At 46.9% G+C, this 26,706-nt stretch overlaps 1 protein-coding gene across 5 annotated transcripts in view; it reads left to right on the top strand.

Moving 5' to 3' along the window:
- Positions 1 to 26,706, top strand: part of ARNT2 (aryl hydrocarbon receptor nuclear translocator 2) — a 193,236-nt gene that overhangs the window by 10,619 nt on the left and 155,911 nt on the right. Inside the window, exon 2 of one of the 5 annotated variants that reach the window (XM_073801465.1) lies at positions 15,904 to 16,039. The exons of the other annotated variants lie outside the window; for them this stretch is intronic. The gene's annotated coding sequence lies outside the window, so the exon portion shown is untranslated. The remainder of the gene's footprint in view (positions 1 to 15,903; positions 16,040 to 26,706) is intronic. 5 annotated transcript variants of the gene reach the window in all.

Genomic DNA, 26,706 nt, shown 5'->3' with positions numbered 1-26,706 from the left:
GTTGAAGACATCATGAGTTCAAGGCATCCAAGTGGGGATTTGCCAGAAACCTCAAGTTGCTTCATTTCCCTTTTAGAGTTGGGATTTTCTTTTTTCACTATGGTATCCCCAGTGGCCTGAATGAAGCCTGCCACATAATAGGTGCTTAATAAATATTACTGAATGAATGAATGAATGAATGGATTGGTCTCCAAGTCCCTCAAATTGCGAACCGATGAGAAGCAGCATGACCACTACAAGGTTCCTTTTCTGTTTTTAGTAACTTTCTACGCTGAAGTAATTTCAGGCTTACAGAAAAGTTGCAAGAATAGTGCACAGAACTCCTGTATTCCCATCACGTAGATTCCTCAAGTGTTAACATTCACCACCTTTGCCTAATCAATTTCTTCAGTTTTTCTCTCTCTTTATTTTCCTGAACAATTTGAGAATACATGGTAGACACGACGCCCCTTTTAATTCTAAATACTTCAGTGTGTGTTCCTAAGAATTAGCACATCCTCCTACAGAGCTACAATGTATGATCAAAATCAGGAAGTTAGTGGGACTTCCCTGGTGGTCCAGTGGGTAAGACTCAGCGCTCCCCAATACAGGGGCCTGGGTTCGATCCCTGGTCGGGGAACTAGATCCCGCATGCATGCCACAACTAAGAAGTCTGCATGCCACAACCAAACCGATCCTGCATGCTGCAGCGGAGATCCCGTGTGCCGCAACTAAGACCCGGCGCAGCCTAAATAAATATTTTAAAAAATGTTTAAAAATCAGGAAGTTCGCATTAATATAACAGTATCAGCTAAGCCACAGACCTTATTCGTATTTTACCGTTGTTCTTCACAGCCAAAACATTTTTTTTTTTTTTTTTTGGCTCCAGGTTTAAACCAGGATTACAAGTTATGATGTCCCTTAGTCTTCTTTAATTCTGGAATTACTGCTGTCTTTTTTGGTTTGTTTTTTTCCCTTTCATGGCTGTAACATTTTTGCTGAGTACATGCCAGTGCCTTTATAAAATATCCCTCAATTTGGTTTTGTTTGATGTTGCCTCACGATTACGTTGGGATTTTGCTTTTAAAATTTTTATCAAGAACCCCCCCCCCCAAGTGATGTTATATCACAAGGCTGCTTTTAGCAGGCATTACTTAAAAGCGAGTCTCTGAGTCGATGAAGTCAAGGTCCTGTGCAGATAAAGCTAAGGAAGGATGATTAGTGGTTCCACGTGCCATTCCCTACGTGCTTGGCAAACCTCTTTGGGTTCTATACACCATATATAGGTAGCTTCAGATGCTCCTTGTCAAGTGCAGGTCCCAGGGTTTTGGGGTTTTTTTTTTTTAAAGCCTGTGAGGATAACAGTTTCCTAACTAAATATCAACTTCACTTGACAAATAAAATAATTATAATCTTAACTGTGTAAGGATGATCATATCTCTAATAAAGTCAATAGGAAGTTGAAGTGTTTAATTACCAACTTTCCTAACATACAGATTGGGAAGCTTTTCAGGTAAGTTACTCATGTGCAGTGCCTGAAACACACTGCAATTAACAATCGGATCTTCCTTCAAACAGTAATTAGTGTGTGATTTGTCCTGCTCTTCGTGGCTGGTGCATATCCAGGTTTAGATGTGTATTTGTGTTTACTTTAGGAAGTGAATTTGCTGCTGCTTTTTTTTTTTTTTGGCTGCACCACATGTGAAATCTTAGCTCCCCGACCAGGGATCCAACCCGGGCCCCCTGCATTGGAAGCGTGGAGTCTTAACCACTGGACCACCAGGGAAGTCCCCTGCTGTTTCTTCTATAGTCCACTTAAAAACAAGTTTGCATTTTACTGTGACTTCATAAAGAAAGACCTAGTGACTTAAAAATCAGATATTTGGGGTGCATAATTTGCCTGCAGAAACTTGCTGAGTTTTTCCCCAAGATCTGAGAATCTCCGTCCTCCCCCCTTCCCTCTACCCCTTCCTCCCTATGTCTCTTTCTCTTCCTCCTTCATCTTCTCCTCCTTGCTTCCATTTGTCCTTCCTCCCTTCCTCCCTCTCTCCCTTGGTCCTTCTTTCCCTCCCAGCTCCCCCTTCCTTTGCGTCAAAGACCCAAAGGAACCAGAGAGATTGGAAATGTTCGGGTCACCGCAGTAGCTCATGCTGGGTCACCTTGCTACAAGTATTTAAAAACCCAGACTCCTCTACTGTGTGAGTGGTGACGATGTGAACACCATCTACTAGGGGACAGTAGAGGCAAAGGCCTCAGTTTTCCCATCTGTAAAATGCGGTGACTTCTTCATTGAGCACTGACTGTGCTGTGTGCTCAGGATTCAGAGGTGAGCAGAACACTGCCCCCCGGGCTCGAGGCAGGCCACGGAGGATGCGGTGACCATGACTCGTGGGCTGGCTGGTTACCCTCTCGTGGCCACTGCCGCCTCACATGTACAGTGGTGCACCTCATTCGGTTGCATTGTGGATTAGATGGTTCTGTTTAACACCTTTTGGGGTGGGACCTGGCACGTGGTACACACTGGGTCAGCGGTGACTTTGCTCCCTGTAATTGTTTTTCACGGGGGCGCGGAACAGGGCCCAGGGCTCAGAAGTGAAGGGCATCTTTCCAGCTGGGCAGGGAAAACGTGGGGAACAAATAACCAAAAGTGCTTATGAAAGCAGGCAGTCTGATGTTACCAGGGCTCTTCTGTGCATGTGGGGATCGCAAGCTGTCCCCGCTCCAGTATTCCTCCTCCCAGGCTCAATGCTGGGGAAGTCCCCGCCCTGCCTGTGTTCCTTACCGGGGCAGTCCCTCCCCCACCCTGCTGGACTCCAGGCTTTTCCCTCCTGTCGTGTTGTGACTGTCCTTCTCGCCATCCCTCCCTGTTTGCTAGACTTTCTGCCCTGGTCCTGCCCCTAACTGCAGACCAGTGTGTAATGCCCTGCCCCCCACTTCTCTGCTCCCTGTTCTCACTGGCATAGTGGGGTGGGGGAAGGGTCCCATCGCCCTAGAACAAGTCTCCCTCCTGGCCTCTTCATACTCTGGACAGACTGGGATGGGCTGACCACCCAAGAGGGTCCCCTGTTGAATGCCTAGGGCTGCTGTGACCTCAGACACGGTGCCTGGGCGCCTGGAAGCGGCCTCTGCAGGTGGTGGCTTGGTGCCCCTGTCTCCTTCCACCTCTTGAACTGGCGCCACTGGGCCTCAGGCTGCATCCCAAGACATTTCAGTTTTTCACAACACTTTGTGGACAGACTAGGAGTTAAGACGTGTGTCTCCTTTGTTCAAGTTTATTCATTCGTATTCATCCATTCAACAAATATTCATTAACTGTATGCCCTTTATTAATCATGGTGCTTAAGTGCTGGGATTATACTGGTTAGAAAGAATGGCGCAGTCTGTGCCTTCAAGCATTTACAGTCTTGCAGAGGGCAGCTCCTCCCCTGAGTCATTCAGGCTGAATGTTCGCGCAGGAGCTGTTAGGCCCGTCCACCACTAGGTGGCGCAGTCACACAGGTAGCTCAGTCACTCAAACTCGACCTGCCTCAGAATCACCAGGAGGGTGGCTTGTTAGTACCAAGTGCTGCCCTGTCCCAGAAGCTCTGTCAGTAGGTCGGGGTCGGGTCAGAGAGGGGTTGGGTTGACATTTGTATTTCTGACAAGTTCTCAGGTGATACTGCTGGTCTCTGGACCACCCTTCAGGTCCACAGAAGCAGAAGCAGCTAAGCCAATACTGTGCCCTCTGCCAACTAACTCAGCCTGTCTCAAGGCTTCTGGATCTGTGAACTTCATGGATCGTTCTGATGGCTGGATGTAATAGCCTCATTTCACAGATGAGGAAGTTGACAGCTGGCAAGAGGCAGAGCTGAGACTGGCACTGATTCTGATCCTAAGTTCACCCTCTTTCCACTGTCACACTGGCTCTCCCTGGGTGGTTTGGGAGAGGAGGAGGAAGGTGAATGACTGAGCGGACCTGGGGAGATGTGAACTAGAAGTGTGATAGGCATTCCAGGCGGCAGGCGAGGTGGGAAGAGTGCTGTATTCATGCCCGGTCCTGGCTCTGTCCGGCATGGGCCTGGTTTGTGCCCTTGGGCACCCCGCTTTTTCTCTTTGAGCTTTTATTTTCTCATCTACAAAATGAAGGTTTGGACCGTGGTGTGGGGATTTGTTTCATTTACTGTGCTGGGTATTCAGTGGGCCTCTTCAATCAAGAGACTGACTTTAGGGCTGAATTTTTTTTTTTTTTAAGTAAATTCTTTCTCTCTAGCCTCTCTTTCTGGAAATTCTGTTAGTTAGCTACAGACCTCCTGGATTGATCATCTCTCTCTTCTCTCCTTCCCCAGCTCCTGATTGCTTTGGGGAGGTTTATATTTCTTTAGAAAACAAACCTCCAGTCTCATTCCTTGGGGGAAATACCAGCTTGTTGGCATTAGGGGTTAGAAGTTCCTTACTGTCATTAATGGTGTGTCGGGAAGAAAGAGGGGATGAGGCATGTGTCACTGAGCCTCCTTTAACTGGAAAACGGTGGCTTTTAAAAGAAGCATCTAGATTCACTTTTCTTTTAAAAGAAAATGATTCTCTAACTGTGTAAAACAACAGAAGCCAAACTATACCACCATGTACTACTATTTACAACTTGAAAAAAGTGATTTAAAGGTTTGAAAATAAAAGGACTGACCGTGGTCTGTCAGGCCAGTGCAGACAAAAGGAAAGCTGTGATCACAATTTTAAAATCAGTAAAAAGGGAATTATTGCCAAAACATCTAATGGTACAAAGAAATTATTACCCTATAATTTATTGGTTTTGAACCTTAATGGACCCAACAACACTGTGTAACTGATAGGAATTTCTTATGATACCTTGCGTGGAAACCCCATCTTACTGCTTTATTTTTACCCATCAAATTAAACCTGCCTCATCTCTGCCAGGTTGGCTGTTGGAACATCCATTTTCATTTTTCCGGGGAAGATACACCCTTTGGTCATTTATGACACCTTTGGACCTTACACAACTCAGGAAAATTGGAAACAGGCCTCTGGTCTTTGGCAGTTCCCAGTGAGATGCTCATTACCCAGATCCTCAGGTCTGACTGAAGGCAACCTGTTGGCTAGCTGTCATTTAGTCCAAGTGGGCTGTCAGGAAATTATAGCATTGAAAAATAAGCAAAATTAGGAAACTGATGGATGAGTTAAATAGCTACTAAACACAGATGAATAGGGAATTAATGAATTAGAAAGTGGAACGAAAGAAATGACAGAAGTCAGCATAGAGATCAGAGTTAGAACATATCAAAGAGTGGCTATGAGACAAAGAGACTAGGCTTCCTACTTCTTTTTTTTTTTAATTGAAGTATAGCTGATTTACAATGTTGTGTTAGTTTCAGGTGTACAGCAAAGTGATTCAGTTATACATACACATCTATCTGTTCTTTTCCAGATTCTTTTCCCTTATAGGTTATTACAAAACATTGAGTATAGTTCTCTGTGCTACACAGTAGGTTCTTCTTGGTTATATGTTTTATATATAGTAGTGTGTATAAGTTAATGCCAAACTCCAATTTATCCCTCCCCCCCACCACTTTCCCCTTTGGTAACCATAAGTTTGTTGTCCATGTCTGTGGTTCTATGTCTGTTTTGTACATAAGTTCATTTGTATCATTTTTTTAGATTGCACATGTAAGCGATATATTTGTCTCCGGCTTACTTCACTTAGTGTGATAATCTCTAGGTCCATCTGTGTTGCTGCAAATGGCATTATTTCATTCTTTCTTTATGGCTGAGTAGTATCCCATTATATATGTACCACATCTTTTTTAAAATTTATTTCTTTACTTATATTTATTTTGGGCTGCGTTGGGTCTTCATCGCTGTGCGCAGGCTATCTCTAGTTGCGGCGAGCGGTGGCTACTCTTCCTTGCGGTGCACGGGCTTCTCATTGCGGTGGCTTCTCTTGTTGTGGAGCACGGGCTCTAGGCGCACAGGCTTCAGTAGTTGTGGCACGTAGGCTCTGTAGTTGTGGCACACGGGCTTAGTTGCTCTGCGGCATGTGGGATCTTCCCGGACCAGGGATCGAACCTGTGTCCCCTGCATTGGCAGGCAGATTCTTAACCACTGAGCCACCAGGGAAGTCCCTGTACCACATCTTCTTTATCCATTCATCTGTTGATGGACATTTAGGTTGTTTCCATGTCTTGGCTACTGTAAATAGTGCTGCTATGAACATAGGGGTGCTTGTATATTTTCGAATTATGGTTTTCTCTGGATATATGCCCAGGAGTAGGATTACAGGGCCATATCGTAGCTCTATTTTTAGTTTTTTATTTTATTTTATTTATTTTTAAATTTTTATTGGAGTAGAGTTACTTTACAATGCTGTGTTAGTTTCTGCTGTACAGCAAAGTGAATCAGTTGTACATGTACATATATCCACTCTTTTTTAGATTCTTTTCCCTTATAGGTCATTACAGAGTATTGAGAAGAGTTCCCTGTGCTATACAGTAGGTCCTTATTAGTTATCTATTTTATATATAGTAGTATATACATGTCAGTCCCAATCTCCCAATTTATTTTTAATTTTTTGAGGAACCTCCATACTGTTCTCTATAGTAGCTGAACCAATTTACATTCCCACCAGCAGTGCAGGAGGGTTCCCTTTTCTCCACACCCTCTCCAGCATTTATTGTTTGTAGACTTTTTGATGATGGCCACTCTGACCTCACTGTAATTTTGATTTGCATTAGGCTTCCTCCTTCTTAGTGCATGAATTAGAATTCCAGTCAGAGACAGTAGGGAGAACAGGGGTGGGGCAATATTCGAAGACAAGAGGCTGACAATTTCCCAGAAGTAACGAAGGGCATTGAGCCTGAGATTCAGAAGCTACAACAAATCCCGGAAAAGATACAAAGAAATCCCAACCTAAAGAAAATGTAGTGAAAATAGAGAACACCAAGGACACCGAAAAATCCTAAAAGCAGTAACAAAGAACAGGCAGATCACCTACACAGCAGTGGCAGTGACAGCCGACCCTTGAACAACGCGGGGGGTTAACCCACATACAGCCTGTAGTCAGCTCTCCGTATTCCCTTTCCTCTGCATCTGTGGATGCAACCCACCACAGACCGCGCAGCTCTGTAGTATTTACTATTGAAAATATTCACGTATCAGTGGACCTGTGCAGTTCAAACCCAAGTTGTTCAAGGGTCAGCTGTAGGTTGATGAGTGACTTCTTGACAGCAGTAATTCAAGCCAGAAGACAACAGAATAATAATTTCAATACGCTAGTTGAAAATAATTGTAAACCTAGAATTCGAAACTTTACAAAATTTTTCTTTTAAGAATGAGAGGAAAATAAAAACATTTCAAGATAAATAAATCAAGAGAGTTACAGATTTCATCAAAGAAGCTTGTAAAGGATGTAATTCTGGGAGATGTTAAGTAACCCCAATGGAAGTTCTCAGGCACGGGGAGGAATGCTGAGCGAAGAGAGTGATGAACACAGAATAAACATAAGTATGCTTTGAATATAAATAAATAATACTAACATGTACTTTATGGGGTGATCAGAGGTAAAGCTATTCAGGATTCCTGAACTCTGCCAAGTATGTGTAATCGTATTTCTAGAGTAGTAATTAATGCATATAGAGTATATAACCTTCGAACTAGCAGAACAACAAAGAACAGAATGGTGTATATAACCCCCATCTCCAATAAAACGGCAACAAAGGAGGGGAAAAGAAACAGAAAAAGCGGGACAAAAAGAAAAAAAGCGGTAGAAGTAAGTCTGTACATATAAGTAGTCCCAACAAATTAATAAACCTTTGTTTCTGGATTAGGAAACAAAGATTGTCAAATTAGGTTAAAAATATATACCTATAGCCATGTGTGGTTTACTAGAATCATATTTAAAATGTAATACAAGGAAGTGTGAAGTTTTTCCATTGGAAAAGTTTACAGCTTCAATAGGGCATGTTTTATTTCTTAAGGTGGGAATTTTTTGTATAAATTTCATTCCCTTTTGTATATCTTAACATTTTTCATAAGTTAAAATTTAAAAGTCAGCTTAGACCAAGTTAAATATCAACGGAGAAAATATTTTTAAAGTATGTGAGGAAGAGTTAATATCAATGTATGTATATCTGTACACGTGTGTGTATGTGTGAGTGTGTGAGTCTATGTGTGTATACACAAACAATAAAAGGAAGACTAAAAGCTCGAAGACCATTTTTGAAATAAAGAACTAAGCAATTCAGAAAATAAATAAAAATAATCACAATTATGTTTAGATTCATTGATAACTAATGAAATAAAAGTCAAAACAAGGTATACATTTTGCTTGTCAGTTTGGCAACAGTTAAAATGCACTATAAAATCTTGCGTTGGCCGGGAAGTTCGTTTATTTCTGGTGGTAGTAGCTGTGTAAACTCTCTGATTCAAGTATGTTAATCGATTTTAAGAAAATAATCAGAGTGAGAAAATACCTCATACGGAAAGGATTTTTGCAGTGTTGTTTATAAAACTGGAAACAATCTAAATGTCCAACAATGACAAATAATGGTTAAATTATTTGTATGTATTTTAAATGGCCTATCATTTAGGCATTACAATGATGATATACTTCTATTTTTATTGACAGAAAAAAGCTTCATGATCTATTAGTTGAGAAAAGTAAATTATATTAATAATATGATCTTATTCATATTAAATATATCTATTTTTATTCGTATTTATATATGTACAGAAAGGGGTCTGGATTCATATTCAACAAAAAGTTAACTATGGTTATCTCTTTTTGTGTAAGCATATTTTCCAGCTTTTTTGGTCTTGTAATTTATAATCGAATAAAATTTTAAATAGAGAATGTGTTCCTAACTTAGAGGCCATATTTCGTACTGTGTGATTAAAAGCAGTAGCTTTTAAATCCAATGTACGTTGGTTTGCATGCGTTTTAGCTCTAGCCGTTACTTAGCTGTGTGACTTTAGGCAGATTACTTAGCCTCTTAACTTTGGTTTCCTTATCTGTGAAATGGAATAAGAACAATACCTAGCTTCTGGAGCAGTTGAGCTGAGCTGTTGAAATGAGACGCTGCATGTAAAGTGTTTAGCAGTGTGCTGGACGGTGTCTGTGCCCAGTACATGTCAGCTGTTCCCATCACTGGAATCATTCTGGCTCTGAGGACCATTTCCACATGGAGCTGAGAAATGATTCTCAAGTGATCTGAACAAGGGCAGCTTTGAGCAGTCAGTGTGGAAGCACACAGCAACTCGTAACACTAGGAGCACATACCTGTCAAAGGGATGAGTCACATGATCGGTTATGTCACATGTCCTTCTCAGTGTCTATTGAGATAAGCACAGGTTGTTTTTTTTTTTTCTTAGTTAAGCTATTAATAGATTTCCTAATGGTGAATTATCTGCATCTTCCTGGAATAAAAGGTACATGGTAACACTGCATGGTTCTTTTAATATTATTATTGTAAGATATGCTGGATTTGATTTGCTAAGATTTTATTTAGGGCTTTTCCATCCATGTTAATGAGTGAGATTTTTCTGCAAATACAGAATTTGTAGTGTAGCCAGTGAAGTGTTGTGCTTGTCCAATAATTCATCATATATACAGATTACAAATATTTATTGTGTGTGAGAGAGACATGGAGAAGAAAAAGGAGAAGAAGAAGGAAGGGAAGGGGAAACGAAGGGGGGAGGAGGGGAGGAGGAGGAGGAGAAGAATGAAGGGGGAGGGGGAGGGAGAGAAGGAGGGGAGAGGGAGAGGCGGAGGAGAAGGAAGAGGGGGAGGGGAGGAGGGGAGGGGGAGGGGAGGAGGGGGAAGGGGAGGGGAGGAGGAGGAGGAAGAGGGGGAGGAGGAGGAGGGGGAGGAGGAGGGGGAGGGGAGGAGGAGGGGGAGGGGAGGAGGAGGAGGAATAGGGGGAGGGGGAGACTCAGAGAAAATAAAATCACAATATATTCGCCAGGATTCTTTCACTCTCAAAAGACAGACGGCCCAGTTCAAACTAGCTTAAACAAACCACGCAGGAATTATTGTTCATAAAGTTAGGATCGCCAGACGGGCGTTTGGCTTCAGATAAAGATCCAGAGGTGCTAGCACTGTACCTACGGCACTGTTTATCCTTCCTTCGGTCCTCTAGCCCTTCCTCTTGTGCTGGTTTTAATCTCAGGCAGGCTCTCCCCGAGGGGTGGTCCAGTTACATCTCATCAGCGAAACTCCTGCAGAAGTCAGATGATAGCACTGAGCCAGGGTCTGTTGCCAGGGGATGCAGTACTCTGACAGACCAGATCTGGGCATGTGCCCACCCCAGGAGCCCTCTTGGGGTCCCACTTTAGCCACATGGACTGTGAGTGTGTGTGTGTGGGGGGGGGCATATCTCAAACGTGGTTCTCAGCACTGTCCCCAAAGTGCAGAAGGGGGCGGGACAGGCAGTTCAACAGATGATTGATTATCCGTAATTGATCAGGTGCTTTTGTGTGTCCCAGGTTGTGGTTACTTCATTTGGTTTGCACACCACTCCCATGAAGTTTGGTTTTATGTCACTTTACTCCCGTATTTATTGGGGAGATGCTCAGAAGCTTTCCCACTTTGCCAGGACTATAGAGTGGTAAAGTCAGTCCAAGTTGAGGACTCCTCTCCCTCAGTGGGGCTGCTTCTCCGGTCAGGACAGCCTGTGCCGCATCTCCTGGAGATGCTCTCAGGCCAGCCATGGCGGTGTCATTGTCAATGTCCCACGTGGTGTTACTATAGCACCCTCTTTTCTGTAATAGTGCTGTAAGATCTACCTGCGGGTGGAAGCCAAAGCGATTGTACCCTTACTGCTTCACTATCACCTAAAACCTTTCCTTTCAGTTGTCTGAGTCATAATTTTCCTTTGGTTTATTGACAAAACAGCTTTCACTGTTTTCCTCCCAAAGAGTCCTAAAAAGACAAACAGGTAGAGAATGGATTTCTAATTTGTCTCACAGACTCAGGCTTCCAGACACAACTGAAACCCAGAATCTTCGCTTCAAAGATGTGAATGTGGAGCTGTCTCTATCTATGGTTGCTTCCAAGAATCTGACATGAATTTTGTAACATTCCTTATGAAAAATAAGTCTTGTTTTGCAGCACAAAGCGCTGAAGTTGAAGGATCACATAAGACGTACAGCAAGCGAGTTGTTAAAATAAACACTTATCACAAAGATGTTTTTGCAGAGTAACTTGGGATATTAGCCCATATCCAGCTGCTCTTGACCAAGTCTTGGCACACTGGGTGTTTTTGCTTTACAATATTGAAGGTCCGCTCAGAGTAGCCTTGTTTCTGTCAAGATGAACATAAATGAGATGATCAAGATGAGGATGAACAGGGACTCAGATGCCTTTAAATAGCTCAAGACAAGAATGTCCTTCCTGGGAGCCTGAAATGCTGTGTAATCTTTGACTTCTTTTTTTTTTTTTTTTTGACTTCTTAAATGTAGAGCAGACTTCCTGTTTCTGCGAGTGTGGCTCACTAAATGGCTGTTTTAAAATCTGAAACCCTAAGACGCACGTTGCTTTTCCACTCTCTTCGATGAAGATAGCTATGTCAGTAGCATCTCTACAGGATGACCTCTGAGGGTCGTGATCCATATTTGCTCCCTATTTCAGGTTCCCCAGTCTGTCCAGGAGGCTCGATTGAATTAAGTACTCTTTAGAAATGGAGATTTACCGTTTATTTGGTGTATGGATAAAAGCGAAAAGATGGAAATGCGATTGATTGCCTTCTGTGGCCAGGGAGGTAGATTCTTGAGGTCCGTGCTTCTTCTCAAGATAAATGTGGGTTATTGGTAGCTCCTAACAGCTCCTGGGTCATGCTGGCCCACATATTTTCCTTCTTTTTTTTTTTTTTTTAAGATTTTTTGATGTGGACCATTTTTCTAAAAGTCTTTATTGAATTTGTTACAATATTGCTTCTGTTTTCTGTTTTGGGTTTTTTGGCCTTGAGGCATGTGGGATCTTAGCTCCCCAACCAGGGATCGAACCCACGCCCCCTGCCTTGGAAGGTGAAGTCTTAACCACTGGACCTCCAGGGAAGTCCCCTGGGCCCCATATTTTCTACTTTGAGCATAACTGGACAAGTAGAGTTGGGTTTTAGGATATTATCTTAATAGGATACCTAGAACAGCAAATCATAGGAGCCCCAGGCTGCCATCAGAATTCACCTCCTCCTGACCCTCTTTCCATCAGAGCAAAACCCAACTTCTTAATGGCCCCTTTCTCCCAAGACCACTACCTAGGAGGGGGCAGGGCCGAGGAAAGGGAAGACTTGGTTAACACGAGGGTGCGGTCATCATTCCCTGGGTTGTCTTCCCTCGGTGTCCACGAAGAGGAAAAAAGTTTTCACTACTCTTAATCTAGTTAAATTGTTTAGAACACCTTTCACAAATGAAAGGCATTCTTTTTGCCCAGGTGCTGTTGACCAACTGTATTCGCTTGGGCTGCCATAACAAAATACCACAGACCGGGTGGCTTCAACAACAGATATTCATTTTCTCACAGTTTGGAGGCTGGGAAGTCCAAGATCAAGGTGCTGGCCCGTCTGGTTCCTGACGGGAGCTCACTGTCTGGCTTGCAGATGGCCCACTTCTTGCTGTGTCCTCACACGGTAGCGAAAGGGGGGAAGCAAGCTCTCTGGTGTTTCTCATAAGGGCACCGGTCCCATCGTGGGGCCTTCACCCCTGAGGTCTCATCTAAACCTCATCACCTGCCAGAGGCCTACCTCTGACTACCGTCACATTAGGTTTTAGGGCTTCAACATGTGACTTCTGATGGGGACACAATTCAGTCCGTAGCGCTAGCACAGAACTATTTTTGTTAGATGCTTGTTGTAGTGACCCACGTTTGGGGCAGTAAGGTCGTAAACTCGGGTGGGAAGAGTGAGAAGAAACAGACGTCAGGAAGGGCCGTGAGGAGGGGCAGCAGGCCTGCGAGGTTAGGGCTCTGTGGCCGAGGCTCCTCCTGCTGAGACCTGAGCTTGTGTGCTCTGTGTCCCTGTCTCCCTCTCTCCTAAGACACTTAAAAATGACTTCTTTGTTCACGGCTCAAACTGAGTCTGTATGGGACCATCCCACTCAATTTTGAGTTTGAGGCAGGGCCTGGCATGGTACCTGATAGAAGATGGCTGCCTGGAAAACCTTAACGGAAGGAAAGCAGGGAGTTTTGAGCCTCAAGATTGAAAACAAGTGAGGTTCTGCTGATGGAAAGAATGGAAGTCGGCTTACCAGATGGTTCGGGAAGGAAAAACTGAGTTCCGTTTTAGAATATAAAGATTGAGGTTAACCGTGGAACCTCTAGTCCATACATTATTGCCAAGTAGTTGAAGATCATGTAGTCATACGTCTTAGGAAGATACAGGTCATTTCTTTTAACCCTGTAGTCACAGCAGGGTTCCCTATGATAAAGCCATGGCCCGATAGCCCCCCACCCATGCTGGGTGACATGTTCATTTATAAGGCATTTAGACATTCCCGTCCCAGCTCTTGGAAAGTTCTCTGCTACCCTTCAGTTCTACTATAATTCCTCCTTGTTCCTGTCATCTGAGGGCTTACAGTCTGCATCCAGCTTCCCTTCCTGCTGCCCGGCCAGCCCCGCTCTGCCTCGCCGTGTCTCTCTGGCATTTATGGTTAGATCACCCACCCTCAGCAGCTGGTCCTGATGATGGTGAAGGGCAGTCTCTGCTTGTCTACTGTATTGACCTGCGGGCTGAGTACAGGGACTTAAACACCACTGGTGTTTGCATAATAAGGACTGTACTCATCTGATGACTGAGTGGAACACTCATTGTGGGCCAGAGGCCCAAGATCTGGGTGCTTTCCTCCAACCCTACGAGAGGCAGTGCTGTGGAATGGTTCTCCCTGACCACGTCTGTGCACAGACTCAGAGGACGCTAGGGAAACTGCTGCGTAGTGTGAGCCATACTCGTACGTGCATTGCCACATTGACCTACTAACCATTTCTTGGACATGATCTCATGAGGCATGAGTACATGGGTTGCATCACTTACAGATGCAGCGGGGGTGGGTCAGAGTGTGGCTCACCCAGCTTCACAGGTGAGCAAAGAAGGGACCTGGATGTTCTTGTGTTCCAGCCTCAGCATTGTGTTCAACCTTATGCCGCAGTTGTGCAGGGATTTTCTCAGCTGCTTGAAACCACTGTCCGCTGAAGGGCCCTCAGTTGATAAATGTGGGAAGTGGTACTGAAGGAGGGTCCAGGTCACACAGAGGAGGAACTGGCAGAACTGAGACCGTAAGCTTTGTGTCCCACATCCCTGACACATGCCTTCACAAAGCAGATTCTTCAATTTAATAGGGGCGAATTCCGTTCTCTTCTGGAAGAGATATGCAGAGGATTCTGAGAACCACTGTTGGTTCAAAGTGAACGTTATCCCTTTAATATGCAATTCCCAACTTTCATTCTCTGTCATCTGCTCATCTCCACATCTGGCCCCTGGATCTAGAAATAGACAAAAATAATTTTGTGACGTGTAATGAACTTAACCCTCGATGTGTATTTGACACATCCTTCAGGCCAGGAAGTGGCCTGGAAAATACAGAGGGTTTACTTGATACAGTGTAAGTCACCAGAAGGTTCTTTCTTCTCAGAATGCCTTTTCTATGTTCCAAGCCTCCTTTTAGGATAGAAAGCAGAGGAAATGAACTTGACTGACACAGCTTTTCAGAACAAAGGGATGCTGTGGCCTAATACTGCTGGGTCGAAGTTCCCAGCAGAGCCTCCGCCCAGTCAAGAAAGCCAGGCCCTTTCTCATGCCAGCCAGGGTCACGACCACCATTCTGTCCTAGGAAGCGGCAGAAGCACCCCTGCACCCCTGCCTGGCATCTCATCCTTTTCCCTACCCTGCCCCCCTTGGAGTCACATCCACAGGACATCACTGTCCTCTGAGAAGTACCAACAGGGCAGCCGGTGAGGGACCACCAGCCATCATCAGGATCTTTTTGTCCCCTCAGAAGGGTTCTCTTGCCATTCAGGTCTCCTCCCCAGGATGAGAGCCACTGTTCCTGGTACCACCATGGCTTCCTAGGCCTTCTGACTCGATACCATAGCTGTGACTGGGCTTTCAGCCTCTTAGATGAGTCAACAGGTCGTATGATGATGTGTGTGGTCCCGGCTCTGAGATCTAGGTGGTCTCCCCACTTCCCAGGCCCAACCAGCCTCTCTTCTCCCCTGTCCCCCAGCCATGCTGGCCAGTTTCCTGCCAGACCCTGGATCTAAGGTAGACCCATGGGAGAATGGAAAGGTCAACTATGCGTCATTTGTATGGTCAGACCAGTCAAACCCATAGCAGAGCTCCTAAGTCAACGTTCTTCCCCTCCAAAATCTCCCTGGGTGTATTCCCTCTTGGGATACCCCAGAGCCAGGAAGAACAAGCCCAGAGGAGACAGAGCCCAGAGGACCCCAGATGCCACCACCGCCGGTCTCAGATTTGACGTGTAAATGGTTTCAGGCTCTCCTTCCTGGCTTCTCCATACCCTTCTCCTGATGTCTTTGAAGGGCTGGATCTGCCTGACGCTTCAAGGATATTGGTTGTGACCTTGGGGTTTTGCTCTGCTCGGGTGGTCTGTTTAGCTTTAGTGACACAGAGAAATCGTCAGGATTGGGAATGTGGGAATGAGGGTCATAATATCCTCCCCCCATTCCCCCCACCGCCAGAAACTTGAAAGCAGTCACTTAGGCAGCCAGTCCAGACCTTGGGTGGGGGGAGGACGGTGTACCTGGGAGAGCCTGTGCAGCTTTCAGTGGTCCGCTCACCCACGAGCTCAGTCTGCCCCGCTCTGTGCTGGGCCCTTCCTGGGTGGTGCGTGCACAGGGATGAATCCCACATTCTCCTGCCCCAGAGCATGTCCTAGGGGAGTTTTCCACCAGCCGACACTCTGCTTGTCTTCATTGATATCATTCACCAGGATCCAGTATCACACGCCCCGCCCCCGTGACCTCCCGCCGTGGGGCAGTGGGCAGCAGTCAGGGGAACCGTGCAGTGGAATTCTTCTGAAGAAAAACAGTCATCGCCTGTCGCCACCACCCCATCCCTCCAATGCAGTAAGTCCCCTACACATGTACCTTCAGGTTGCGAACTTTCAAAGATGCGAACGTGCGTTCGCACATCCAGTCACGTAAGTTAGTTCACGTGTCTGGCGAACATTGTCACGTGTGTGTATCCTGTACAAGTGGTTGTGCTTTCATGTACTTTACTGTATAGTACTGTTTAGAGTACAGTAGTATAGTATCTTTATTTCAAACCCAGGAGGTACAGAAGCAAACATAAAAGCAGCAGTGATGTAGCTGGTACTGTACTTTTCAAGGTACCGTACTGTAAGATTAAAAATGTTTTTTTTTAATTTTTTGTGTTTCTTTTTTACGTATTATTTGTGTGAAAAGTATTATAAACCTATTACAGTACAGTACTATACAGCCGGTTGTATTAGTTGGGGACCTAACTTTGTTGCACTTACGAACGCGCTCTCGGAACGGAACTTGTTTGTATGTAGGGGACTTACTGCAAAGGCAACAACGAAACCAGAACTCAAACCCCGAATTGTCCCTGCAAAGTCAGCAGCCCAGGCCCTGCAATTGGCAGGCTGTCTGCCTGCTCCGCAAGGTCTCCTTCCAGAGGCCCTGGCTCTCTTCCGACAGGTGGGTTGCCGGGAACAGCAGGGTTATGATGGGTTGCATGGAGTCTTTATGGCCGTTGCTCCTGCCCATGTCCCGGTCACGGGAGGACCAGCCCCCCCTCACCCCGTCCGCCATCTCCAGGGCAGTCTTCCTGAGGCCCTCTTCCCGCCAGCGCCTTTCCTCTGAAAGCCCGTTGGCCTTTCCTTTCCCCGGTAGCTGCGGGGCTGCCTTTAGGATCCTGAAGGCGGCACGGAGGGGCCCTGCCTGCTCTGAGCCTCCTCCCAGAACGCCCGTTTCAGGACTGTCCCTCGTCGGGGCTATGGGTGGGGATGGGCGGAAGCAGCTTGGCCGGCGCTTCTTGCAGTCCAGGACCGATTCCTCTCTCTCTGTTGCTTCATCTTCTGTCCTCTCCTTGTGCATTTTCCCCTCAGGCCTCGTGGCCAGGACAGCCCCATTGCTTACTGCCAGGACCCTGGTTCTGCAACCCAGCCAGCTGTTTCTCAGCCCCCAGCCCGAGCTGTTCCCACTCATCCAGCTGCTTCTGCAGGGCTCTGCAGCCTTCTCTCACTGCCTGCACTGCTGTTGGCAGCTCCTGCTGGTCTTGGTGCCGAGGGCAGGCTCTGCATCCCTCATCCTCCTTGAAAGATCACCCAGGGGCTGAAGCCCTCTCTGGCCATGCGTGGGTGGCCTGCTGGGTGGGGATCATCTTGCAGGAGGCCAAGCAGTAGAAGCAGCTCTCTGAAATGACCAGCCACCCCTTGATCTCTGCCTGGACTCCTCCTCTGCCTCGGGGTCAAGTCCAGGTGTGGTGGCCCCGGTCCCCTTCTCAGGTGGCCTGATGGAACTGACCACAGACCTCGTGAGGGTTTGACTTGGTGGAGCCCTCCCGGGAGCTCAGCCTCAGAGATTGGGGGTTTTCTCAATAGGTAAAAATGCAACATCTGTTTCCCATCTAACTACTACTCTTTAGGGTGTGGACCGTGATGAAATACACACACTTGCTGTGTTCGCCGGCATCTCTGGGGCACAGTGGGAGGGCAGTGCCGTGCCCACCGTCAGCTGCATTAGAGGTAGAAGGTTCCTCAGCTTCTCCTGGGACCTGCTTCGGCAGGAGGCTTGGGCTCATTTGCTTAGACCAGAGGTTGCAAATAGTGGCTGATGGACAACATCTGGCCTGCCTCCTATTTTTCTGTGGCCCACAAGCTAAGAATGATTTTTACATTTTTAAATGGTTGGGGGAAAAAAGCCCACAGAAGAATAATACTACAAAATGTGAAAATTATATGAAATTCAAGTATCATTTGATAAGTTGGCACACAGCCAAAGCCACTCATTTACATACCATCTATGGCTGTTTGGGGACCATAACCTCAGAGATGAGTAGTTGCCACAGAAACCGTGGCCTGCAAAGCCCGAAATATCTACTTGCTGACCCCTCACGGAAGAAGTGTGCCGACCTCTGGCTTAGATGGTCTGGACTGAGGGGGACTTCTCTGCTTGGGCCAGAGCCTCTGAGCACAGAGTGATGTTCGCATGAGCTCTTGGAGCCTGGGGTCTTCATCTATAAGTAGAGTGTGGTCTCATGATCACCGAAGGCCTCTCCAGCCCAAGCTTTCCATGGTTCTAGGAAACCTCAGTAGCTCCTTCACCAGGAGCTCACCCACTCCGCCCTTCAAGTATCAGGGTCCTGGCAGAAATTGGGCCACAGGGAACAAATCCATTTGGTTTTTGGTACCAAGGAGCACAAAAACAATACAGTAATCACTTTGAAAAGAAAACAGACTTTAATGCCTTGCATGTAAACATTGTTACTCCTTTGCACATTTTGTATTTGTGGTCACTCGCTGTTTAAAACTGAAGGCACAACGTGTTTCTCGCATGATGGATGAATTACATTCATCAAGGAATATATTCAACAGGGAAACCACTTTGTTTCATAAAACTTTTCAAAGGAGATTTTATATCTCTGGAAGGATAGTGATTTCCTTAATCACCTTTTTGTGGGGTGTGTTCCCGGTTTTTTTTCTTCTTTTTCAAGTAAAGGCATGTAAAGAATGAGAAGAATTGCACTTAAAGAATGAGAAGCGTTCTTCTTTTTTTTTTGTTCCTGTTTGACAAGATTTCCTGAATGAGAAACGCTGGTCCTTCCCCAGGCGACAGCATGACACTGGACGTCTATAGACTTGAGGGTGTGTAACAATATTGCTTTTCTCTGCTGCGTTTTCCTATGGAAAGTTTACCTCATTGACATTCATCTCTATGTGGAGTCACACAGTCGCATGTGACCGCACCTGAAAACTTGAAGCCAGAGATAGAGTCCCGAGGGACAATACCAGGGCAGAGGGACCTCAGAAAGAGAGAGTTTAGGTGAAGGTGTGCATATGCTTTTGTGTCAGGGAGAGGGTTGGCGGGAATCAGAGATGTCAAAGGGCTGAGAAGTGGAACCAGCAAGCAAGGGACAGAGGGAGGGGTCAAGAGAAAATTGACAAGGGGTGGAGAGGGAGGGGCTCAAGGGGGGGCAGTAATGCAGCAGGAGTGCAAGGGAAGGGGAGTGGAAGAGGTGGGGAGGGAGAGGAGAGGAGGGAGGGGAAGGAAATGTACAGGAGCAGGACGGTGGAGGTAAGCAGGCAGGTAACCAGGAGCTTAGACTAGGGAGGTAAAAAGTGGTGCCTCAAGGAGATTTTACATGACTTTTTCTTTTTTTTTTTTTTTACATCTTTACTGGAGTATAATTGCTTTCCAATGGTGTGTCAGTTTCTGCTTTATAACAAAGTGAATCAGCTATACATATATTCCCATATCTCTTCCCGCTTGTGTCACCCTCCCACCGTCCCTATCCCACCCTTCTAGGTGGTCACAAAGCACTGAGCTGATTTCCCTGTGCTATGCGGCTGCTTCCCACTAGATATCTATTTTATGTTTGGTAGTGTATATATGTCCATGCCACTCTCTCACTTCGTCCCGGCTTACCCTTCCCCCTCCCCGTGTCCTCAAGTCCATTCTCTAGTAGGTCTGCATCTTAGGTTCTTCATGACCATTTTTTTTAGATTCCATGTATATGTGTTAGCATACGGTGTTTGTTTTTCTCTTCCTGACGTACTTCACTCTGATGGACCTAGAGACTGTCATTCAGAGTGAAGTAAGTCATGACTTTTTCTGAAGTCCTGGGTGCAAGGTGGCGGGTGGGCAGAGCACATAGCAGGTGGGAACGTCCAAGGCCACCTTCTCCTTGATTCTTTCCAAGTCCTTCTCCCGTGAGGCCGCACCTGGACTCTACCTGCAGGTGAGCTGCTGGTACCAGTGGGGTGTGTTCACCCGCTCATGCCCATTCCTCCCGGGATGACTTTTACACTCCCCAAAGCCTACTGTCCAGGGAGCTCCCCATCCCTTGGTATCTGCAGACACAGCAGGTGGCCAGCATGGCTCCTCCTGGCCCTGTGTCCTCCCTCCTGCATTTACCTCCAGGCCGCTTTTCTCAGATGCCCAGCATGCCTCCCCAGCTGCCAGCTCTCCCCCTGGGCTTCCTCCGTCTCTGGGCTATAGCACTTGCTCCCTTATATTTTGGTTTTCAGTGTTCAGGAACCCTTAGGCTCCAAGATTCAGGGCATAGGAACCGCCCACCCCCACCCCCAAGAAGAGCCACTGTCTGGTGCTCTTGCTTTGGGGACGGCAGAACCCACTGCTGCTGAGCAGGGGCCATTCAGGCTTTTGAACTGGCTTCCTTTCACTGTGGGGTCCCCGTCCTCCCTTCCCCCCGCTTCTCATCCGTTCCACTTCCTCCCAATCCAAACAGCCGTGCCTCCTGTGCGTCTTTCTCACCACACTCCTCTGTCTCGCGCCTGCTTCCTCCCCTCTCTCCCTCCACAGGGAGCGGGCAGTCATAAGGATACTCTATCCGAGGTCGTTACCGGGTCAGACATGGGTGGTGTGTGGGCCCCAGAGACGGCTTCGAAGCTGCCATTGGTTACTTGCCGCTGATTTTGCACCTGAATAATTGAGAACCTTTTATGTGCCCCTTGGAGCAGCACTCAGAGTAAAATTAATTCCTCCACCCATTCATTCATTCACGTGAAATGTATGTACTGAGGGGCCTGGGCGTCCCATCTATGATGCTCTGCACCAGTGAGCAAATGACCTCCATCCAGGTGTCCAGGAAACCTCCACTGTCTTCACCCAGGTCACCCCCTTCCTTCGTCCTTCCCTGTCTCTGCCCAGCTCTCACCATTATAGAGCTTCCCCCTCCTGTCTTTACCCGAGGACATGGCGGGGGCTTCGTCCAGCCTGGGCGAGCCAGCTGTAGCTGAAGTCCCAACTTCTCACCAGACAGGCACTCTGTTTCTCGTTGACTTTCAGGCCAGAGGTGGTGTTTTAGACTGTTTAAACTGCTATAACAAGAATACCATAGACCAGCGGCTTAAACAGCAGACATTTATTTCTGACGGTTCTGGAGGCTGGGAAGTCCAAGATCAAGGCGCTGGCCTCTTTCCCCCTTGCTGTGTCCTCGTGGCTGGGAGCAGAGAGACAGGGAGAGGAAGCAAGCTCTCTCCTGTCTCTGCTTACAAAGAAACTAATTCCATCGTGAGGACCCCATCCCTAGGACCTAATGACCTCCCAAAGGCCCCACCTCCAAATACCATTCCACTGGGATGAGGGTTTCCACATATGAATTTGGGGGGGGACACAAAGCAGTCTATAACAGGTGGGTACATCACTCAGAAGAGCAGTTAGGATCTGAGCATTCAGCAAGGCTTCCAGGAACCCTGTTCTACGGGACCCAGTTCATCTCAAACATGGCAACAAGGAGAGCATGGCAGTCGTTGAAAGATGTGTCGAGTCCCTAAGAAAAATGAATAGACACTGCTCCCTGCCCTCGGGGACCAGAGACCCATGCTCAGCAAATGACATATTGTAACAGCATGATCTTGCTTCCGCCCCGTGCCTCCAGGGGTCTCCGTCACAGTGCCGCCTCCTTAGGGTTTGAGTGAAGGTTCGGAAGTGTTGCTTGCTGGGCGGTTCGGGGAGTCTAAACTCGGCAGTGGTGTTCCCAGGTGACCCACATCCCCCAGATCATTAACCATCTAGTGTCCTGGTGGGGGTGCGTTTGCTCATGGTATATGGGTCCTGGCGCCAGAGGTGTTACCCACCCCTTTCACTGTGGCGTCCGGGACCCGGCGTCCACACACAGCTGCGTGCGGTCTGGTTTAATATATGTGCCACTCTCTGTCAAAAGTGTCCTTGTTTGGATGAGGATTGATAAGGCCGCGGTATCTCTGAGACTCTAGTCTGACTCGCTTTGTCCGTCGCTCACTGGGTAAACAGTGTTCACCACGAGTGCGCCGGCTCATTGCCTCCAGAGCCTCTGGACCTTTCCCAGGCGTCGCTGCTTGCGGTGTGGGTGTGCTGACACCTCAGGTCCCGGGGCTCTGTGGACTTACCTGTGTGTCCCTTCTCACACAGCCACGTGTCCTGGGCTCTTTGCTGGTCCTTCTTCCCTCCCATTGTCAGGCTCCCTCTTGCCTTTCTCCGTATTCACCGCCTACACCGTGCCTGGGACCAAATACTAGGTAAGCGTCGGGGTGTGTTTGAGAGGCGGGCACAGCTGTGAGGAGTTCAGGACCAGGTCCTGGTTCTGAATGGTACCAACTGGAATGACCGGCCCCCTGTGTGTGCAGGGAAGTGGGCCTTCGCTCCCCACGGCCCACGGGCATGGAGAAGTCATGGACTGGGGGTGGGGGATAAGGGGCAGGCCCAGGCCTCTGGCCACCGCTGTCCCTCGTCCCCGCTTCTGAGTTGGCGGCAGCATGTCCCTCAGCTCGAATGACTACTTTCCCAGTATTTCTTGGCTGGAGTCTCACCTTCTCTGTTTCTCTCCTCCTGTTTTTCTCCTCTCCTCTTGTCTGGCCCCATCTCCCCGTTCTTTCCACCTTCCTGAATATTTCAGATTGTTGACCACGTATATTTACTACTGTTCTCATCAGAAAAGAATAAATACTGTCTCACCTGGGAAATGGGGATGGTGGTGCTTCTCTCACAGCCCTGCTGTGGGACTCAGCAGGTACTTCATCTTGGAGCCGCGCCCCCTTCCCGCCCACCACCCCTTCCCCTTCCTCCAGGGCGAGCTTGCTCAGCTGCAGGTGCTGCACGACTTCCCACCTGCCGGCCTCTGTTCCACTTCCCAGCTCCGTGCTCTAAGTTCCCAAGCAGCCCGCCCACGGGTCCAGCAGCCCACGCCTGCTCCTTCACTTTCAAATCAACCACTTGCATTGTACCCCCATCATAAGAGTACTGTATTCTAAATTGTAACAACTTAGAGATACAAAAAATGGTAAGTGGGAAATAAAAATCACAGGTAATCTGACCATTCAAATATAGCTTTGTCCCCTTTTTAGTGTACTGACCTCAAGACACACACACACATACAGACACACGCACAGAATCTTTCTCTGCTGTATGTGTGTATTAAAGGTGCATTGAATTAAATCCATTGGACCTAATGCTGAATCTCTGAGCATCAAAGTCAACGTTTGGTTGTGTTTGAGGCTGGAGCTGAATATCACCATCGTTGAGTGAAAGCCAGACATTTTACAAAAATAGGTTTTATTGCTATTTTATTATTTATTAGTAGTAGTTACATTGTAAAAGGTTGACATCTGACTCAGAATAATATATGGGCACTGTTCACGGCTGATTGCTCCTGTGTTCATCATGCTGCAGTCGGTGATACTAAATAGATGTTCGTTTGCAGTTGAGTTTGGGGGAGGAACGAGAGGTATCAGGCGGACTTCATATTTCCCTAACACCTCTCTTTTTTCTCTTTGTTTTCTTAATTGCATCTAGATTGTTGATGATTTCCTCTAGATCAGCCTGGTGTACTTGATTTTGAAGGTTTTCTCTCATGCAGTTTGGAGGTAGCAAAGTTGACAAAACTGGCTACTAATTCATCCTTGTACATATATGAAAACTTCCAAATAAGAATTTTCCTTGAAAGATGCATGGCCTAAACAGATAAATTGTAAAAATTTAAAATCTCGACAGTTTATTGCTATGAAGGCCAGTACATATACCAAACAACTCCACAAAGATATTAATTACAGGGCTTCCCTGGTGGCGCAGTAGTTAAGAATCTGCCTGCCAATGCAGGGGACACGGGTTCGAGCCCTGGTCCGGGAAGATCCCACATGCTGCGGAGCAACTAAGGCCGTGCACCACAACTACTGAGCCTGCGCTCTAGAGCCTGTGTGCCACAACTACTGAAGCCTGCGTGCCTAGAGCCTGTGCTCCGCAACTAGAGAAGCCACCACAATGAGAACCCCATGCACCACAACGAAAAGTATCCCCCGCTCGCTTCAACTAGAGAAAGCCCACGCGCAGCAACAAAGACCCAACGCAGCCAAAAATAAATAAATTTTAAAAAGCAGTCTTTCCAAATCTCTAAAAAAAAATATTAATTACAGCATACTCTGATAATCTCTTTTATTCTGCTTTGTATTATTATTTATGGTTCTATAGACATCTTAGCTCAAAAAGGATATAACAGTCTTCCTAAAGGCAACAAGCTAATGCATTCTCCCTTAATATTTGTATCATTTCCCCATTTTCTCTTACATTTACGTATTTGAAAATTCTTAATAATACAGGTGCTAACGCCCTAGTGGGCTCTGGTGCAGTGTCCGTGTTCCAAAGGGCACAGCACTGCCCACTCGGGCCAGGGAGCAGGGCTCTGCGTAAGCCAGCATTGCTAGCTGAGGTGGGAGGGCATCTCCCCAGGCTGCCCTGGGACTGGTTCCAGTTCCCTAATGCCAAACCTGCCTGCTGGCTAGGAGTGACTCAGGCCCACAGCCAGGGCTCTGTGTCCAGGAGGGAGACACGAGCTGATGGAGGAAGGACCTGGCCTCTTCCTTCTTTCCTGGGTCCACTGGCCATCTCTTCCCATGTCTACCACCTCCTGCCCTGCTGCAGAGACCCCCACCCAGCCCGCCTTTGGATGAGGGCTGCCTTACAGAGGATACACGGCTGGTTAAAGTCTAGCAAGGACCTGGGGAGTGCCTTTGGGAGTCATGTGCCCTGCCTTCCTTCCAGAAGTGGAAGGGACCCTTTCTCCCTTGCACATCAGGAGGAATCTTTTTTGATCTCTGCCTGACATGTTTTGATAACAATCTAGAGATTTCAACATACATTGTGGTTGCACAAGAAATCCAAGTCACCAATTTTTCAGAACCTAAGCAGTTAACATTAGAAATTTTGCCGCAAATAAATTGATCAGTATGCAAGACAGTTGTCACGGCTGAATCATGGTCCACAGTTAAGGTAAACAGATCTGTGATGACATTTTCTGAGCGGAATACAAATGCAGCTCATTTCCTCCCAGAGGTTTCTGACATTTCTTCTACACGGAAAACAGATTCTCCCAAGAAGGTGCTGGTCACAAGGAAGAAAGATCTTTGTTTAATCCCTCTGAAAAGGTATGGCTGTGAAATTTTTTATGCTTTCTGCGAAAAGAATTGTTCTAAGAGAAATGAATAGTGACGAGAGCGTCTTTCTTTGATTAGCTGTCCCTTACTCCCTCCCAACCATGGAGAGACCCTTTTGGGTTTTGTTTATTTGAACGTTCATTAAAATATGATGTCAGGGCTTCTCTGGTGGCGCAGTGGTTGGGAGTCCGCCTGCCGATGCAGGGGACACGGGTTCGTGCCCCGGTCCGGGAGGATCCCACATGCCGCGGAGCGGCTGGGCCCGTGAGCCATGGCCGCTGAGCCTGCGCGACCGGAGCCTATGCTCCGCAACGGGAGAGGCCACAACAGTGAGAGGCCTTCGTACTGCAGAAGAAGAAAAAAAAAATTATGTCATTGTATTGTGAGAGTTTGCATGTCAATAACATTGTTTTGCAACGTGAAGATCAAGGGATATTTTTCTTATTTAGGTTCACATGAAATAGTGGAGGAGGGAACAAAATGTTTTTTCATTTCCTCATGTTCTTTTCATCTGTAATGCTCTCAAGTTTCACATTTTCCCCCAGGTTTTTGCTCCCTATACTGTATTTTAGGAATTCTATACACTGTGTCTGCATCTGAAATGTGAAATAGTCCTTAGCTAGATGCTGCATTGTAAGCTAGATCTGTTTTCTGTATTCAGGTGAAGCTTTCAAAAGCCTCAGCTTGTACTGCAGTTGAAATGAGCTGAAAACCTGCAACTTTGTGTAAGGGTAGGCAGTCATTCCATCCCTGTGTGTAACGGAAACAGCATTTCCTGGGTTGGGGGCAATACTGGCATTTGGGGTGGGACTGCTGTAGATGGAGATATTTCTGTCTATTTGTGCATTTGTCGTTGGTTATGACCAGGGATCCTGAGCAAGGAGCTATACAAGACGGTTGCATTTGAGGTGGGGGAATAATTCTAGATCCTGTTGGGAGTTGCAGTTGGGGTAAAAGGCCAGAAAGCGCCAGTGACTGGACATGAACAAGAGGGCATGCCCCGCAAAGCAGGGGCATGAATGAGTCTGTTCACCAATTCTGGAGCAATCAAAGGAATACACTTAGGAAAAGGGCATCTTTTATATCGTGCTTCATTCCTCCCTGAAGCGTTTGCTGTCCATTGCCAGGATAGCACAGGTGTGGCCTCCTCCAGGAAGCCTTCTTGGATCTTCCTGGTCCTTCCCACTACCCAGTGTCCAGTCTCTTGCATAGCACACAGCTCTCAGTATGAAATTACCTGGCTCTGGGTCTCCATCACACTCAAGACTGAACCTGTCAGCGGCAGGATGGGGTCTTTTCATCTCTGACCGACCAGCTGGTAGCACAGCTCCTGGCTCAAAATCAGAGCTTTGCAAATGCTGTGTGTAATTGAAACAGGCCCCATTTTCTTACAGCAGCTTCTGCAGAAGGAAGGGATGTCCTGATTAACCCCATTTCTTAGTTGGAGAATAGATGGGGAAACTGAGTCGCATAGCAATGAAGCCAGACTAGAACCAGATGCCTATTTAGTGCGTGACCCTCTGAATAAATGGACAGAGGAAGGTGTAAGCGATCTCACCTCTCCTTTGCTGCAGAGTCCCCATATATCAAGTGTATGGTGTGGTAGATGTAAATATGCAACCG

This window comes from Tursiops truncatus, chromosome 2 (assembly GCF_011762595.2).
Source record: "Tursiops truncatus isolate mTurTru1 chromosome 2, mTurTru1.mat.Y, whole genome shotgun sequence".
Classification (NCBI taxonomy): domain Eukaryota; kingdom Metazoa; phylum Chordata; class Mammalia; order Artiodactyla; family Delphinidae; genus Tursiops; species Tursiops truncatus.
Note: the sequence above shows the minus strand (reverse complement) of the source record. Positions and strands in the feature narration are given on the sequence as shown.